The sequence below is a fragment of the Amblyraja radiata genome, chromosome 3, assembly GCF_010909765.2.
Source record: "Amblyraja radiata isolate CabotCenter1 chromosome 3, sAmbRad1.1.pri, whole genome shotgun sequence".
NCBI lineage: Eukaryota > Metazoa > Chordata > Chondrichthyes > Rajiformes > Rajidae > Amblyraja > Amblyraja radiata.
Genome location: NC_045958.1, coordinates 108,071,041 through 108,085,873, shown reverse-complemented (window position 1 = coordinate 108,085,873; position 14,833 = coordinate 108,071,041). Strand labels below are relative to the sequence as shown.

Genomic DNA, 14,833 nt, shown 5'->3' with positions numbered 1-14,833 from the left:
AATCGAAGGCAGCCAAAAATACTGGAGAAACTCAGCAGGTGAGGCAGCGAAGAAATAGGTGACGTTTCTACGGAGCGAAGGAATAGGTGACGTTTCGGGTCGAGACCCTTGTCTGACTAACGGGTTTGTCCCACTTGGGCGTCGTTTGCGCGTCACGCAGGTGGCGGGCAAGGATTTTGAGAATCCTCAAATCCTGGGCCGTCACTGCCTACGCCACCACGCACAGTGCGCGCGTAATGCATGCCGTGCACACGTTACGACACGTGCATCGTGACGCGTAAATGATGCCGCGTAAATGACGCGCAAATGACGCCCGAGTGGGACAGGCCATTTACAAATTACATGACTTGGCCTCCACAGTCGCCTGTGGCAATGAATTCCAGATTCACCACCCCCTGACTAAAGAAATTCCTCCTCATCACCTTCCTAAAGGAACGTCCTTTACTTCTGGGGCTCTGACCTTGGACTCTCCCACTAGTGGAAACATCCTCTCCACACCCATTCTATCCAGAGAGAGGTAAAGCATGGGCTACTTAAAATAGAGAAATCCAGAGATGCTGTCTGCCCGCTGAGTTACTCCAGCGGTCCGTATGTATGTATGTGTGTGTCTCTCTCTTTTTGTTTCTGCTTTATGTATGTGTACATGAAGCTATCGGGCTTTAGGACCGCGTGGATCACTGCAGGAAGCATAAGCGATTGGCAGCAGTTGCTTGGAAGATCAGTCATGTGGGCGAAGCCCGAACGTGGAAGCACATGGTTTAGGTCCCAGACGGTTGTGTGAGGGGACATTATATATATATATATTTATAAATAGCACAAAACAAACCTAAATATCTTCAAGGAGCCGGAGAGAGGGTGAAGGAGGAGAGAAAGAGAAAGAGAAAGAGAAAGAGAAAGAGAGAAGGGGAGAGAGGAGGAGGCGGCCGGTGCTTTTGTCTTTGAAGCTGTGCGTTGTGTGTTGGATGCTGCGATTTGTCCGGTACGTGAATGGTGAGCCCGCCTAGACTCACTGTCTACTGTCTCCCCACCCGTCTGCTGTCTCCCCCAACCCCAACCCCAACCCTAACCCCAACCTCGCTAGACACGGAGCTCGGCGGCGGACGAGCAGACTCTGATGCGATTGTTACTTTATTGCTACTTTATTGCTACACAATGTATCCATCTCTCGACCGGGGGGCGGGGGGGGCAGATTTGCAATGTTATGAAATGAACATGCTTTTGTTTTGAAGACAATTGTGTGTGTGTGGAAAGGGCAGAAGATGGTGAGGTGGAATGTGTGGAGGTACAAGAGGAGCTGCAGATGCAGGTTTACACACAAAGACATAAAGTGCTGGAGTAACTCAGCGTGTCGGGCAGCGTTTCTGGAGAGGGGAAAAAAAAAAAGGAATAGGTGACCTTTCGGGTCGAGACTCTTCTTCAGACTGGGAGTCTTGGCTCTTGGTCCTCCAAAATATCCCAAATGGAATTTAAACTGGATATATAGACGGTACTTGGGAGAAGCGATGGGGAAATGCAAAAAGCCAGGATAATCAAGGAAATGTGGGCCATGCAACAGATTTCTCTAACTTCAAGTAACCCTCCCTCTCCCCTCTCCGTCCCCCCTCCAGAGATGCTGCCTGACCCGCTGAGTAACTCCAGCACTCTGTGTCTGCCTTCGGTTTAAACCAACACCTACTAAACATTTGTTTTGTTGAAAGCGTTCTGTGACAATGCAGTAAGATGCCTTTGTGTAGTTGGAGAGGTGACTCCAGCATGTGCCTCCACACAGGATCAGTGTCTGCTAGCCTCCAGGGCTGCTGGTCGTGGAGTTGGTGAAGATGTCTTTTTGAATCCATACTATGTTCCACACTATACCATGCTTTATTATTCAGGGACAGCTTCTTCCCAGTTGATATCAGGCAAATGAGACATCCTACCACCAAATAGAGAGCAGCCCTGAACTTCTATTTACCCCATGGACTATCTTTGATCTGACTTTACTGCTTTACTTTGCACTAAACGTTATTCCCTTTTCACGGAACTATACACTGTAAATGCCTCGTTTGTAATCATGTATTGCCTTTCTACTGACAATCATTAGTATAAAATCATGAGAGGAATAGATCGGGTAGATGCACAGAATCTCTTGTCCAGAGTAGGGGAATCGAGGACCAGAGGACATAGGTTCAAGGTGAAGGGGAAAAGATTTAATAGGAATCTGAGGGGTCACTTTTTCACACAAAGGGTGGTGGGTGTACGGAACAAGCTGCCGGAGTAGGTAGTTGAGGCTGGGACTATCGCAACGTTTAAGAAGCAGTTAGACAGGTACATGGATAGGACAGGTATGGAGGGATATGGACCAAGCACAGGCAAGTGGGGTTAGTGTAGCTGGGACATTGTTGGCTGGTGTGGGCAAGTTGGGGCGAAGGGCCTGTTTCCACACTGTATCACTCTATGACTGACTGGTTAGCACGCAACAAAAGGGTTTTCACTGTACCTCGGTACACGTGACAATAAATTAAACTGAACTGTGTTGTTAAATAAGCCGAGGGTGAAATAAATCTAATTAGTCCACGAAAATATTGTAGACTGTGGAAGGGTCCCGACCTGAAACGTTGCCTATCTATCCCCTCCACAGCTGCTGCCTGACTACTGAGTTCCCCCAGCATTTTGTGTTGTGCTTAAGATTCCATCATTTGCCGATCCTCGTGTCTACGTGTGACTCTTTGTCACCTTCCCCTCAGCTAACAATCATCTATTCTGCATTTTCCTAGACCTTCATCCCCTTTGATCTCTCGTTTTCACACCTTTCCCTTCCATATCTCTCGTTTCCCTCTCCCTGACTCTCAGTCTGAACAAGTAACTCAACCCGAAACGTCACCCATTCCTTCGCTCCAGAGCTGCTGCCTCTCCAGCTGAGTTACTCCAGCATTTGGTGTCTACGGTGTAAACCAGCAGTTCCTTCCTACATAAGCTATCTATACACACATACGTAGAGAATCAGATAATGCCTGACCTGCAGAGTTATTCCAGCACTTTGTGTCCTTTTGTGTATTAACGAGAATCTGCAGTTCTTTGTTTCTATATATATATACACCTCTCTTTCATAAGAGCAGAATTAGGCCATTCGGCCCATCATCTACTCTGCCATTCAATCATGGCTGACCTATCTTTCCCTCTCAACTCCATTCTCCCGCCTTCTCCCCATAACCCCTGACACCTGTACTAATCAATAATCTAAGGTAGATAAAATTGCTGGAGAAACTCAGCGGGTGCGGCAGCATCGATGGAGCGAAGGAAATAGGCGGCGTTTCGGGCGTTTCGTGCCGAAACCCTTCTTCCGACTTGAAGAAGGGTGTCGGCCTGAAACGTTCTTGCTGGTTCTTGATTAGTAAGGGTGTCAAAAGTTATGGGGAGAAGGCAGGCTACAACATTGAGAGAGAGAAAGATAGATCAGATCATGATTGAATGACAGTGTAGACTCGATGGGCCAAATGGCCTAATTCTGCTCCTATGACGTATGAACTGATCAACCATGAATTGGCATTTTAAAAAAAAAATGTTTTAAATTTGAATGTTTTTGGACTGAATCAATGTAGATCAACAGGTACCAGAGTAAAGAATAAGGACTTGCAAGAAACTGCAGGTGCTGGAATCACACAGTGCTGGATAAACTCAGTGGGTCAGGCAGGGGTGCAATGTGTTAAACTTGGAACTTTACCCCAGTGTGGGGAGTTTTACATTTTAATGAAACACGCAAGTCCAACATTGTTGTTGTTTTATTCAAAAGTAAAACCATGCAGTTAATTTAAGTGAAACGCTAGTGCTGCAGGAACTCAGTGAGTCAGGCAGCATCTGCAGAGGGAATGGACAGACGGCATTTGGGTTGGGGGACCCTCCTTCAGATTTGTCCATTCCATCCACTAGTTTCCCTCTCCCCCGACTGTCAGTCTGAATAAGGGCCTCGACCCTCAACCAATTCCATTTCTCCAGAGATGCTGCCTGACCAGCTGAGTTCCTCCAGTACTTTGTGTCTATCTTCGGTGTAATCCAGCACCTGCAGTTCCTCCCCGCACACCTTGCACAGATGCTGCCTGACCAGCTGAGTTCCTTGTTTTGCTCAAAGTTCTGCAGTTTCTTGTGGCCTCTGTTAATTTAAGTGATTTTATTTTGTTTATCAGCTGTAATTCTTTATTGCTGTCTTTAACTGCTCAGGAAACAGAGCAGTGCGGAATTGCACAAATGGTAGGAGCCAAGACTAGGGCATGTGGTTGCAAAATCTCGCTGTTGAAGGGAAAAAAATATATCATTAGTTCGGGGCAGTAAAATATATCAAAATTCTTTTCAAGCTTGGGGTTGCTATCGTCACATGTACTGAGGTATGGTGGAACAACGCAGTTTGTGTGCTAGCCAGAAGATCATGTCATAAAGGTTTACAACAGGTGGTGTAAAAGAGAAAATAAACGGAGTGTAGAATATAGTGTTGCATCTGCAGAGAAAGCGCAGGTAAAAATTGTGCAAAAAAAAGGGCTGCAATGAAGTTGATTGGAAGATCAGGATCTCATCCTTGGTATATCATCCTTGGCACAGTGTGGCGCAGCGGTAGAGCTATTGCCTCACAGCGGTTCGATCCTGACCACGGCTGCTGTCTGTACGGAGTTTGTTTGTTCTCCCCGAGACCATGTGGTTTTTCTCCCCTCCCCTCCCCACCTTGATGTGATTTGTCAGTGAATTTCTGAAGGGCCTTGACAGATTTGCCTAGTGTTTTGGCTGTGGCCTTTACATTGTGCTTGTAGCTTCCACCCAGACTGTGGGCTCTTGTGAATAAACCTCTGCTAAATCATTGATCAACAGAGAACGTAAACTGAAGTCAAAAGTTGCAGTAAGCGAGTTTGGTATTCCGAAAAACGCAAGGAATCATGGGATTTGTCAAAGGTCATTCGTGATAAAGAACAAGCGAATGAAGCGCTGGCTGTATAAACTGTACAAATTCTTATCTTTATTCATGATTTATGTGTAAAAATATAATTTAGTCTGAGGAACGGTGGTGCCAGGTAGCAGGAGAGCGGGGTATAACAGCGAGAGAGAGAGAGGGCAGATGCGAGTGGGAGACGGGGAGAGACTGGACTGGCAGAGAGACATTCTCGGCAGCTGAACTGCTGCGTGTGCACAGACCTGCGTTTCATCCGTAGTCAGGATCGAACCCGGGTCTCCAGCGCTGCAAGCGCTGTTGAATTGCTGCTGGACCGTCCCCGTCCCCTCCCGAATGTCCCATCCCTGTCCGGGGACGGCCGGAGATGCCTGGGGTGACCCTGGACTGATGGGACACCGGCCCGGAGCAGCGGCGGCCCCAAGCTTACAGCCAGTGCGGACCAATCAAATTGCAACCTTTTGAGTTTGCTTTTTCCTCTCCTGTTGATCAATGGTTTAGTTTTTAGTTGAGTGATACAGCATGGAGACAGGCTGTTCGACCCTCTGAGTCTATGTCAATCATCGTAACCCATTCATGCTAGTTCTTGATTAGTAAGGGTGTCAAAGGTTATGGGGAGAAGGCAGGCTACGAGATTGACAGGGAAAGATAGATCAGCCATGATTGAATGGCAGTGTAGTCTCGATGGGCCGAATGAAGTGGCATTTTTTTTAAATTGATTCAGTCTAAAAACATCTCAATGTAGATCAACAGGTACCAGAGTAAAGAATAAAGGACTTGCAAGAAACTGCAGGTGCTGGAAACTTGAGCAAAGCACACAGTGCTGGATAAACTCAGTGGGTCAGGCAGCATCTGTGGAGGGAATGGGCAGGCGCCATTTTGGGACTCAGTTTGTAGAAGGGTCATGACCTGAAACATGGCCTGTCCATTCCCTCCACGGACGCTGCCTGACCCGCTCAGTCAATCTAGCACGAGTTTTGCAGAAGAAAAGGGACCCTTGGTGCAAGTTTAAAAAATAATGAACGTGACGGTGGAATCATTGTGGCCAACGGGCCACAACAAGAGACAGTAGATGGACCGGTGGGAAACGGGCGAAAGCCGCCAGAATGGCAGAAGTTTGAGTTGGTGGTTGAAAGTGTTTTGGATGAAGAAGTGAATTAGGAGCACAGGTAGGTAATGTTACAGAAGGGGAAGTAAGTGATCACGGTGATGGTTAGAGCATTTAAAGAATTGCAAAGTTTTACCCTCTGGATGAAGTACGAGGGAGTGCCCCAGCTATACAGAATGAGAGGGAAAGATAGATCAGCCATGATTGAATGGCAGAGTAGACTCGATGGGCCGAATGGCCTAATTCTGCTCCTATGACGTATGAACTGATTAACCATGAATGAGCATTTTTTTAATTGAAATGTTTTTGGACTGAATCAATGTAGATCAACAGGTACTGGAGTATACAGAGAATACAGATTTGGAAAATGTCTTTTCGGCCCATCAAGTTTATGCTGACTGTCAAACATCCATTTAAGATCAAAGATAGACACAAAATGCTGGGGTAACTCAGTGGGACAGGCAGCATCTCTGGAGAGAAGGGATAGGTGATGTTTCGGGTCGAGTCTGACAAAGGTTCTCGACCCGAAATGTCACCCATTCCTTCTCTCCAGAGATGCTGCCCGTCCCGCTGAGTCTCTCCATGGTAGTTTAGTTTGGAGATGCAGAGTGGGAACAGGCCCTTTGGCCCACCGAGTCTGCATAATAAAGATGAAAAACAGATTGAGGTTAATTATGGAACGTGTGAGTCAGGAGGTATGAGTGTTGTGGGATGCTTGCGACACGACATTTATACATGGTGCAAGGGAGCAGGGGCAGCCTTTGGAAGGACGACACAAAATGCTGGAGTAACTCAGCGGGTGAGGCAGCATCTATGGAGAGAAGGAATAGGTGAAGTTTCGGGTCGAGACCCTTCTTCAGACTGATGTCAGGGGAGGGGGCGAGACAGAGATAGAATGTAGGCGGAGACAGTAGGACTAGTGGGAGAACTGGGAAGGGGATGGAGAGAGAAAGCAAGGGCTATCTGAAGTTAGAGAAGCCAAGGTTCATGCCGCTGGGGTGTAAACTACCCAAGCGAAATATGATGTTTAAGAAGGAACTGCAGATGCTGGACAAATCGAAGGTAGACATAAATGCTGGAGAAACTCAGCGGGTGAGGCAGCATCTATGGAGCGAAGGAATAGGTGACGTTTCGGGTCGAGACCCTTCTTCAGACTGATGGGGGGGGGGGGGGCGGTAAGAAGAAAGGAAGAGGCGGAGACAGTGAGCTGTGGGAGAGCTGGGAAGGGGAGGGGGAAAAGGGAGAAAGCAAGGACTACCTGAAATTGGAGAAGCCAATGTTCATACCGCTGGGGTGTAAACAACTACCCAAGCAAAATATGAGGTGCTGCTCCTCCAATTTACGGTGGGACTCACTCTGGCCATGGAGGAGGCCCAGGACAGAAAGGTCAGATTCGGAATGGGAGGGGGAGTTGAAGTGCTGAGCCACCGGGAGATCAGGTTGGTTAGTGCGAACCGAGCGGAGGTGTTGGGCGAAGCGATCGCCAAGCCTGCGCTTGGTCTCACCGATGTAGAACAGCTGACACCTAGAGCAGCGGATGCAATAGATGAGGTTGGAGGAGGTGCAGGCGAACCTCTGCCGCACCTGGAAAAACAAGCGAAATATAAGGTGCCGTTCCTCCAATTTAAACCAGCATCTGCAGTTTGTTCTTACAGCCTTTGGAAGGGGAAGTATTCAGTTATTGATTCAATTTTAAATGGTCTTGTATTTAGATGCAAGTGAGCTTTCACATTATATATTGATGTTTAAGAAGGAACTGCAGATGCTGGAAAGTCGAAGGTAGACAAAAATGCTGGAGAAACTCAACGGGTGAGGCAGCATCTATGGAGCATCAGTCTGAAGAAGGGTTTCGACCCGAAACGTTGCCTATTTCCTTCGCCTCCATAGATGCTGCCCCACCCGCTGAGTTTCTCCAGCATTTTTGTCTACATTATATATTGATATTTGTTTATAGAAACAAGCTCGGGTGAACCAGCGAGCCCTTTTGGAAATCCTGCAGGATCTCATTTCTGGGAAATGAATATATTTTCGTTGAACTCATGTCAGACAAGGCTGGAAATATCATGCCTCAAGCAGCATTTTGGAGTGTCAAATATTACTGGACAAGCCCTCGTTATGGAAACGGTGTAACCTTAGAAGATCATCTTGTGATTAAATATAAATGAGGTTGTCAATGCTTATGAGATCATGTCGACAGTGAACATTCACATTTGTATTTATTTTTCTCTTTTAAAAAAATCTTTTAAAGTCGTTTTTAAAAGATTCTCTTTTTAAAAAAAAAAGATAAATAGATAAATGAATAAATAGATAAATTGAAAAATAATGATGATTTAAAAAGAAACAAAAATAAAAAACAAACATTTGTATTTTCATTTTATAAAAAACATTGTTTTTGGCTTGGCAGTCTGTCGGAAATATCGCTGACTATTAGAGTAAACATAGTAAGTCTGTCTGCCACTGACACTATGCGAACTTTGTTATTGTTTCAAGAAATATTACCTTGTTGAACAATAGATATTTTGGCATTCGGGATGCCGCATTCTACCTCTTTGACCCTCGGACTATCTTTGATCGGACTTTACTGGCTTTACCTTGCACTAAACGTTATTCCCTCATCTGGAGAAGGGTCTCGACCCGAAACGTCACCCATTCCTTCGCTCCATAGATGTGCTGCATCACCCGCTGAGTTTCTCCAGCATTTTTGTCTACCTTCGATTGTTCCAGCATCTGCAGTTCCTTTTTAAACATCCCCTCAACATGTATCTGTACGCTGAAATGGCTCGATGGTAATCATGTATTGTCTTTCTTCTGACTGGTTAGCACGCGACAAAAGATTTTCACTGTGCACAATAAACTAAATTCTGTGCGACCTGTGCAAACAAACTAATCAACTTTAAAAAAAAAAAAAATTTCATTTTTTTACAAATCTTTGAGTTTTCGTGTGCAGAGGTACAGTGAAAAGCTTTTGTTGAGTGCAAGATAAAGCCCTAACGTCCGATCAAAGATAGTCCGAGGGTCTCCAATAAGGTAGATAGTAGTTCAGCACTGCTCTCTAGTTGTGGTAGATTGATTCAGTTGCCTGGTAACAGCTGGGAAGAAGCTGTCCTTGAATCTGGAGGTGTGCGTTTTCACACTTCTATATTTGAATTATGTGAATTGTGAATTATGCTCAAAGCACAAAATGCTGGAGGAACTCAGCGAGTCACTTAGACGGTGCCCAATCACACCCTCCAGGTATTGTGTCTGTGTTTTGCTCAAGATTCCAGCATCTGCAGTGTCTTTTGTCTCTGTACATTATGACAACAGCTTAAACAGTGGCGCACTGAATTAATTGTTGTTTCATTTTTAACTTGGTTTGAGAAATCGTCATTTATGAGTTAACCTGAAATTTGATTTTTGTGTTGAAATATTTAAAAAAATGAAATATTTGATTTGTTGTGCCAATTGTCAGTGTGATATGGTTGATTATCCTGGGATGATATGTCACTGTTCAAATTGCTCTTCTCCAATAATTACTATATCGATTTTTGCTTTAACACTACCAGAACACTGCATTATTTTTCAAGTAAAGTTAATTAAATCACGATAACAATTAAAACTATGCACCTTTTTAAAAATTACTTGTCTCCTTTCTCCGTCAGACCAGCAGACCATAGTAGTTTCCGTGGCTTCAGAGTCGGGTCTGATTTGTCTGTCTAGTTTAGAGATACAGCGCGGAAATAGACCCTTCGGCCCACCACACCGACCAGCGTTCCACGCACATTAACACTATCCTACACACACTAGGGACAATTTTACATTTATACCAAGCCAAAACTGTGCGCCTTTGGAGCGTGGGAGGAAACCGGGGCTCCCGGAGAAAACCCACCCAGATCATGCAGAGATCGTACAAACTCCGTACAGACAGCACCCGTAGTCAGGATTGAACCTGGGTCTCTGGCGCTGTAAGACAGTAGCTCTACCACTGTGCTACCGTGCTCCCACTGTTGTTGTGTGATGGTCTCGGTCGTATTGTTTAGAATGTAGAGTTGAATATTTAACGCAACGTTTAAGAAACATTTAGACTGGTGAATGGATTGGACAGGTTTGGAGGGATATGGGCCATGCGCAGGCAAGTGGGACTAGTGTAGATGGAACATGTTGGTCGGTTGTGGGCAAGTTGGGCCGAAGGGCCTGTTTCCGAACTGGATGACTCCCTCTATGACTATTTAGAGTGAGCCACAGGAAAGCAATATCAATAAATTTGAATCAAAACAACTTGAGATTTTCATTGCAGCCCATCTTTATAATTTGTGATTTATTCATACAAGTCCTTTGCTTCACAATAGTGTGCGTACTGGTTGAGGAAGTGAGGGACCAGGGGAGGAACTCGCGATCACCGTAGGATTGCAGCGGTAGAGTTGCCGCCTTGCAGCGAGTGCAGCGTCGGAGACCCGGGCTTCGATCCCGACTACGGGGGCTGTCTGTACGGAGTTTGTACGCTCTCCCCGTGACCTGCGGGGGTTTTCACCGAGTTCTTCGGTTTCCTCCCACACTCCAAAGACGTACAGGTTTGTAGGTTAATTGGCTTGGTAAATGTAACAATTGTCCCTCGTGGGTGTGGGATAGTGTGTTCAAGAACTGCAGATGCTGGAAAATCGAAGGTAGACAAAATTGTTGGAGAAACTCAGCGGGCGCGGCAGCATCTATGGAGCGTAGGATAGTGTGTAGTGTATGGGGATCGCTGGTCGGCGCGGACCCAGTGGGCCGAAGGGCCTGTTTCCGCTAAACTAAACGTTCAAACTTGAAGGGTACAAGGTGGTGCCAGACACATGTACGCTATGTGCTCTGTGTACTGTCTCAGTGTGATCTTCTATTTTTACACTGTAACAATTACACTCTTGTATGTGGATGTGATTGTGCTTATGTACATGTGACACTGGAGTGCCATTGAAACCACGAACCGGGTGTTAAAATGGTCTTTCAACGACGGAGCTATTCTGAGATAGACACACAATGCTGGATTAAAGGGCCTGTCCCATTTAGGCTATTTTTAGGCGACTGTCAGACTCGTAGCAGGTCACCGAAAAACCGACGACTGGATTCCCCCCTTCGACATGAAATTTGAAATAGAATCATTACTTTACAACAAAAAAAACAGGTCAACACCGGCGACAACCTACGTTAACCTGGCGACAACTACGACAGCACCTACGTCACGAGAAGCCAAGCTACGCTCATTTGCATCAAGCCAACTGTTGCTGACTGTGGCCGATAAGTTTTGAACATTTCGAAATCCAGCGGCGACCAGAAAAATGCTACGATTCTTTGGGCGACTGAGGAGACGACTCACAACCATACAGGCGACACCCTGGCAACCATGTGGCCACAGCCTGGTCACCTGTAGTCACCTAAAAAATCGCCTAAGTGGGACAGGGGCACAACTCAGCAGGTCAAGCAGTCTGAAGAAGGGTCGCGACCCGTAACGTCACCCATTCCTTCTCTCCCGAGATGCTGCTTGTCCCGCTGAGTTCCTCCAGCTTTTTGTGTCTTATCTTCGGTTTAAACCAGTATCTGAATGAATGAATAGGTTTATTGGCCAAGTATTCACATACAAGGAATTTGCCTTGGTGCTCCGCCCACAAGTAACAACATGACATACAGTGACAGTTCGGAATGACACATAAAACATTAAACATTAATAATAAGACATTATTGATTAAACATGTGAATTAAACAAAATACCAGAGCAAAATGAGGCTACAGATTTTTGGTTATTGAGTAGAGCTACTACTCGTGGAAAAAAGCTGTTTTTATGTCTGGCTGTGGCAGCTTTGACAGTTCGGAGTCGTCTTCCACAGGGAAGTGATTCAAAGAGTTTGTGGCCAGGGTGAGAGGGGTCATGATCTTACCCGCTCGCTTCCTGGCCCTTGCAGTGTACAGTTCGTCAAAGGAGGGAAGGTTGCAGCCAGTCTGCAGTTCCTTCTTACACACATGGTCCACTGTTGGCTGTGGAGAAGGTGATAATAAGTGCATACAAACAGTGAAACTAAGCAGGACGACAGTGAAACTAGTAGAATGACAAGAGTGGGGTAGGGGTGGAGGGAGAGATAATGCAGGGGTTCTTAAAGTTAGAGAAATTAATATTCATACCATTGAGTTATACTGATTGTGGTGAATCTCTGGAATCCTTTGCCACAGACAGCTGTGGAGGCCACGTCATTAGATATTTTTAAGGCGGAGATAGATTCTTGATTAGTGCATGTGCCAGGGGTTATGGGGAGAAGGCAGGAGAATGGGGTTAGGAGGGAGAGATAGATCAGCCATGATTGAATGGCGGAGTAGACTTGATGGGCCGAATGACCTAATTCTGCTCCTATCACTTATGAATTTGTGAAACGCTTAGTGGCGAGTCTGTGGAATTCTCTGCCTCAGAGGGCGGTGGAGGCAGGTTCCCTGGATGCTTTCAAGAGAGAGCTAGATGGGGCTCTTAAAAATAGCGGAGTCAGGGGATATGGGGAGAAGGCAGGAACGGGGCACTGATTGGGGATGATCAGCCATGATCACATTGAATGGCGGTGCTGGCTCGAAGGGCCGAATGGCCTACTCCTGCGGCTATTGACTATTGTGTTCTACTGTTCTGGTGTTGTGCTGTATTTGCGTCTTGTCACCCGGGGGTGTGTGTGTGCGTAATGAGGGGGAGTGATGGTCACTGTTTGAGCTGAGTCAGCTACACGATGACACAGAGACAACCACGCCAGATGCAGAACCATTGGGTGTGAGTTGGACAGTTCTCCACAGCAAAGCGGTTGTGAGTGGGATGGCACGTCTGTAATAGTGTTTGCATTATTATTATTATTATCATCATTTCAAAGGTTCTATTTCCTGCTACATGGATCGGACAGGTTTAGAAGGGTATGAATAAGGAGTTTAAGAATAAGGAGTAAGCCATTTAGAACGGAGACGAGGAAGCACTTTTTCTCACTGAGAGTGGTGAGTCTGTGGAATTCTCTGCCTCAAAGGGCGGTGGAGGCAGGTTCTCTGGATGCTTTCAAGAGAGAAGCAAGATAGGGCTCTTAAAAATAGCAGAGTCAGGGGATATGGGGAGAAGGCAGGAACGGGGTACTGATTGTGGATGATCAGCCATGATCACATTGAATGGCGGTGCTGGCTCGAAGGGCCGAATGGCCTACTCCTGCACCAATTGTCTATTGTATGGGCCAAATGCAGGTATGTGGGTCTGGTGTAGATGGGACATGTTGGCAAGTTGGGCCAAGGGGCCTGTTTCAACGCTGTAAGACTTGTGTATAAACGTTGATAGTGGCGCAGCGGTAGAGTTGCTGCCTCACAGCGGCAGAGACTCGGGTTCGATCCTGACTACGGGCGCTGTCAGGTGTGTGTGTCCGTGTCCGTGATCACTGGTCGGCGTAGACTCGGTGGATTGGAGTGTCTGTTTCTGCGCTGTATCTCTAAATGTTTTTTTTTTAAAGTGTCCACGGGCAGGTCACCTCAGTCATTATTGTGATTTGAGGGTTATAAACTCTTTACCAGTTGGCGAGTAACATGCCTGCCCAAAATGGAAGTTCTGGGATTAACCCACCCCCAACTCTGAACAAGGGTTTTGCCCCAAAACGGCACCTAATCCTCTCCTCCAGAGATGCTGCCTGACCCGCTGAGTTACTCCAGCACTCTGTGTCTATCCTTGGTATAGGTCAGGTCGGGGTGAGTTCCCTCCCCCGCCACGGGCAGCCATGATCACATTGAATGACAGTGCTGGCTCGTAGGGCCGAAGGGCCTAGTGTTTGTTGTTTATTGCCTAATCCCGTGCTACCTGCTCCATGCTCGGATAGTTGGCGACTAAACCGTCTCCCCCACCTGGTTTGCCAGGCGAGGAGGGCGCTGCGGACCCCCAGCAGGGCCAAAATCAAGACCTGCCAAAGGGCGGATGTGCTCCTAGCGAGCCAACGGCCATCCACACTTCAGTAGAAGCTGCGATCACTGGCGTACATGGCATTGTAAGGCACCGTGCCCGTTGATGTTTTCAATGATGATGCTGTCTCCGCCTCTTCCTTTCTTTTTCCCGCCCCCCCCCCGACATCAGTCTGAAGAAGGGTCTCGAACCGAAACGTTGCCTACTCCTTTTCTCCATAGATGCTGCCTCACCCGCTGAGTTTCTCCAGCATTTTTTGTCTACTTTTGATTTTTCCAGCATCTCCCGTTCCTTCTTAAAAACATGATGATGATGATTTGGAATAAACCCGCATCTGTAGTTCTTTATGACTACAATAAAGGTGAGGGTGGGTTGGCTTGCACTTTTCCCCTGTTGTCGTGTGTACCAAGATACGGTGGGAAAACTTTGTAGGTGGCCAGCATTTCGAGTTGAAATCCTGCGTCAGGATTGAGAAAAGTGGAGAAACTCAGCGGGTGCAGCAGCATCTATGGAGCGAAGGAAATAGGCAACGTTTCGGGCCGAAACCCTTCTTCAGACTGATCTGGGGGGGGGGCAGAAGAAAGGAGAAAGGAAGAGGAGGAGCCAGAGGGCTGAGGGAGAGCTGAGAAGGGGAGGAGACAGCAAGGGCTACCGGAAATTGTAGAAGTCAATGTTTATACCGCAAGGGTGCAGACTGCCCAAGCGGAATATGAGGTGCTGCTCCTCCAATTTCCGGTGGTGCTCACTCTGGCCATGGAGGAGGCCCAGGACAGAGAGGTCGGATTCGGAATGGGAGGGGTAGTTGAACTGCTGAGCCACCGGGAGATCAGGTTGGTTAATGAGAAGGGGGGGGGGATAGCCAGTATAGGAAAGGAGGAGACGTGTCTGGAAGGAACTGCAGATGCAG

General features: G+C 46.8%; 1 protein-coding gene across 3 annotated transcripts in view; it reads left to right on the top strand.

The window, feature by feature from the left end:
- Nucleotides 1-711: 711 nt before the first annotated feature.
- The window catches only part of acsl1 (acyl-CoA synthetase long chain family member 1), a 148,385-nt gene continuing 134,263 nt past the window's right edge, over nucleotides 712-14,833 (top strand). For 2 of the 3 annotated variants that reach the window (XM_033018555.1, XM_033018549.1), the window contains exon 1: nucleotides 712-979. The gene's annotated coding sequence lies outside the window, so the exon portion shown is untranslated. Of the gene's footprint in view, nucleotides 991-14,833 lie in introns of all 3 variants that reach the window. The other variant, XM_033018553.1, reaches the window with a different exon arrangement.